The following is a 4,512-nucleotide window of genomic DNA, read 5'->3' as shown; positions in this document are numbered from 1 at the left end:
CGAGTTGTACCATACAATAAATTAAATTTTTATAGTTGTAATTTTCACATTAGTTAATTATAATACATTTTATACAGTTTCATAAGATAATATGTCTAAAATAACTGATTTACATGTTTTGACATAATTACTTGGATGAAAATAGCAAAGTGACCATCAAAGCATTAAGAATATTTGCTCTATGTAGGACAATCAAAGTGACCATAAAATTTACATGGTCAAAGTGACCATAATAGTTGTTCTCTTTGTATTCACTAACATGAAAATAGTTGGATTTAGTTGAATTTTAAAATTTAGTACTTATAAAGTTCAAAGTTATATTTAGTTGTACTTTAGTTGTACTACGAATATAAAAATTGTTAGAGTTTTAAATTAAATGTAGGTGTACCCTAGTTGTAAATGTTACAGTCAGTTGTACTGTAACTGCAGAAACCAGTCTTTGAACAAAAAAAGAGAACAATCGAGACTTACAACCAAAAACTGTTACGAACATCAAAGTGATCTAGAAATTAATCACGGAAAACATCATACAAGCTTCGAGTAGTAGTTTTTCTCTTTTTTCTTCCATGTTCTCCTAGGGAAGGAATCCTTCTCGTATGTGGTCTGCAACTTTACCAGTTTCTGCAATTTTACCAGTTTCTGCAACTTCACCAGCTTCACAAGCTTCACCAACTCCATTTTGTTCACACCCTTGATGTTGTTCGTCATCTTTATCCAGCTCCACATGCATTACATCAAATTCAGTTTGATTCCATTCTAGATAACATAAAAGATCATCATCACAGATATATATTGTTTTTTTAGGATTCACTGAAACTGGAATGTAGCTAAACTTCATCTTCGTCCCTGCAGCTACCATCATCTTCTTGCATATCTTATCAACCAATGCAGAATAAGTAACCTGCTGAATAGGTGCTTTCATCAAAAGAGCATGTCTTGAAATCCATTGTACTTCATCTTCATTGTTTAAATAATTTCTCCCATAATCAAAATGAATGAATGTGCGAAGATTATTATTCACTACTCCCTGCAAATAGAATGCAAACTAACAATAGAATAGTTTTCGTTTTCTTTCAGTTGTATCAGTTAATATCTGTTGTACCTACATCTGCAAAAACGAGAAAACCTAATCCAATTTCTATGTAGCTTGATTCAACCACTAGGTCCATAATTTAAAAACGTACTCTGACTCTAATAGACTTGAACAAATGAGAATTAACAAGATTAACAAACAAAAAAACGAATTTATAACAAATCTAAGAATGTCCCCAAATTAGAACACATTGCAAATCTAACACATCAACACTACTTACACCATAAACAAGTTTCAAATACGTTAAAATTGAACAAAAATAGTTGAATAGACCAAGAAATTACCTCAAACGAGCTTCAATGGTGGAAAAAATTTCTTTCGTGGATCGTACGGGTGGTTGGTTTTGAGTGGGGAAAGAGATGAATTGTGATTGGTTGTTTTTTCTGTTTTTTAAAAAATATATTCAATATATCTACTTTATTTAAATAATGCAAAAGAAGACAAAAAGCAAAACTGAGATTAAGAATTATTGAAAAAGTAGAGAGGTATGTAGAATTAAGGTGAATAATGTAGAAAAAATTTTTTGGGATAGGGGTACAAGAGAATTAAATCCTTAGTTTATATGCATCATCCTTGTAACCAAGCGAGTTAGTTTGATTCGATCATGTGGAATGAATTGGTGCATGCAACTCCATGTGAAAATGAAATTACTAACGTACAGGAATACCAACTTTTATTTCTTATTCAATAATTTAGTAACAATACTAGTACAAAAAGTCGGACCATACATTATATTATAAATGCAACTTATCATGAATATGATTTGATGATTACGGTACACACACAAAAAAAATTAACGGCAACGATAAAAGGCAGGCATGTGCACTCGTAGGGTCTTTCAACAAGGATACGTGCAGTAACACCTTAATGTTCCTGGTTTGTCTGTAGGTCTCTCACCATGACGGCAGTCACCATGGCCTTTATACAACTGCGCACACCTAGCGTCACATTTTGTGAATGAACATGTGTTATTTTTATTAAAAGAACGCCTGACACATGATTTTCCTTCAACTCATGTTCCTGTATATATTTCAAACAGAAATCTCAGTTTCTGTATATACAATTTATAAAAGATAATTAACCAAAATTTTCAAAATATATTTGGAGATTGATTTCTAAATCTAAGACAAAACAGTTAATTAGTTTTTGGATCTGACATCAATCTGAAATAAAAATAACTAAACTATAATGGGCTTCTATGATGAAAATTAATTCTGAAATCAGTTTTAAATATAATATAGTTTGATTGATATGTTACGGAAACATAATGGTATTGATTAATCAAATTCATTGTAAATACAATGAATTTTATTATATCAACAAATCTAAAAAAAAATACAAACCTAACACAAGAAGGGAAAAGATAAGTAGTACAGTTAACGAGACTTGAGATGGTTTGTTCATTTTACAAGATATATAAATGAATTGATGTTTTTTTTTGTTTTTTTTAAGTAGAAAACATAAAGGTGTATATATATATATGTAAAATTACATGTATTCCATATTTAAACATACCTAAATTAAGCTATTGGATTCCGATTTAAATGGATTGGTTACACGCAAATCTGAAAAATGTAATATATATATAGGAGAAAACCGCAAAATAGATTTCTAAACAAAGATATGTATTTATAATATAAAAATGAAGTGAATTAGTTTTAAAATTTAATATAACTTATATATCATTTGGTTATGGAATTTAATAGAGGTTGAGTTATCTGTGTTCATTTCGATTCAGATTTGGTCTTTGTTAATATTTATTTAAGATCTCTTAAATTATAATGATATTCAAATTATAAGATTTTTGAATTAGTTTTTTGCATCAGAATGATTTTAGATATAATCCAACAAAATTCATATATGTAGAACTTGTTCGTTTGGTTGCTGCACGCAGATGCAATTGCGGCCGCTGAATCAAAACAATGTTTATAATATTAGCTGCATGTTGCATGTTGCATGTACATGTGGTAGCCAAACAAACAAAAGCACTTGCAGTTTCTGCGGCGATAAAACGAAGAGCCTCGTAGTGTGTATGTTTACTATGAAACTGAAACCAGCTGTGAAGTCAATGAAGGTAGTTATTTATAGTTTCTAAGTTTTGATTAATTAATTTCTAACAAATATGTTACTTAGTAAGAGTGTAACTACAATTTCAAAAAGTATGTTAAAATGTACATTTCTCTATATTTTTAGGGACTGCCTAAAGGTTACGTTTGATCGTGACTCGTGAGATAAAATACACTTTTGTGATATGGTTAAAAACAGTCATGTGATGGCTGCATCTGACGGCCCACGTGTCGGTCGTAGTCACTCTCTCTTCACTTTCGTCCCCAATTAGGCTGTTAATATGGAAACATCTTCCCATGCCTTTGGACATTTGTGAATGATATACATAGATTTGGCCATTTGGGCACTCTTTTTTTTTTTTTTTCCAATTAGATTTAATCTACTCCTAGGAGCAAACCATATTCTCTAGGAAAACGAGCAATGTGATTAAAGAAAACAATGATGAGAAACTGAAGACCCCGAGTTTACCATTTTATACTTTTGATGGAACATCGATTTCATTATACAGCCAGGAGAAAAACTTATGTGGTCTTCGTATCCCTCCTAGCACTACAATGTATTTTCTGCTATTTAACTTTGGTTTAGGCTCCTTATTAATTCACTGACTGAACCATCATTCATAAGTGTTACTTTTATTTTTACTGTCGTTGGATAAGTTTAATAATTAACTTTTTTTTTTCTTATCTGAATCCTGCATACTGTATAACCTTTAGTTTTGCCCATTCCATAAGACACGGACAATGTAACTATTTGGCTCCCAAAATTTCTGACCATAACTAGCACTGCCTTCCACTTCCAATACTTAATTAAAGTTCATGTTCTTGTTGCACAAGAAAATATGTTCACGTTCTCTATTGTTTGTTTGATTTGATCATTTGAGTGCATGAGAATTTTAAGGGTTGTTCATGAAAGGGTGTACAAATGGTCAAAGACGAAGTTATGTATTGTATTATGAATTTGACGAAGTTTCAATAATTACCATTTAGTAGTGATAATCTCACGGATCGAGCCTAGGATATTTTATTTACAGGTCCCATTTAATGACTCATCATCCTTATCTATATCTCTGTCACCTTCCACGTTGCACTTTGCTACTTTCCACACTCTCATCACTCCTTTGCTTTTGTCCTAAAATTAAATTTTATAATTTTCTAATTTTTTTAATTTGGAATCTTCACGTCTTATTATATAAAGAAAACAATTTTAATACTACATATATGAAAAAAAAAATCAAGATATTTTGATAAGGTGTCTATAAAAGTCATATACGCACCACCAAAAGTGTTTCACTGTCTAGTGTCTACAAAATCATTGAAGAGCACAAAAAAAAAAAGAAAAAAAAAAAAAAGAAA

General features: G+C 30.7%; 1 pseudogene; it reads right to left on the bottom strand.

Annotated features, from left to right (window-relative positions):
- LOC109128862 lies at positions 1,870-2,497 on the bottom strand (annotated as a pseudogene).

Source organism: Camelina sativa, chromosome 14 (genome assembly GCF_000633955.1).
Source record: "Camelina sativa cultivar DH55 chromosome 14, Cs, whole genome shotgun sequence".
Lineage (NCBI taxonomy): Eukaryota > Viridiplantae > Streptophyta > Magnoliopsida > Brassicales > Brassicaceae > Camelina > Camelina sativa.
Note: the sequence above shows the minus strand (reverse complement) of the source record. Positions and strands in the feature narration are given on the sequence as shown.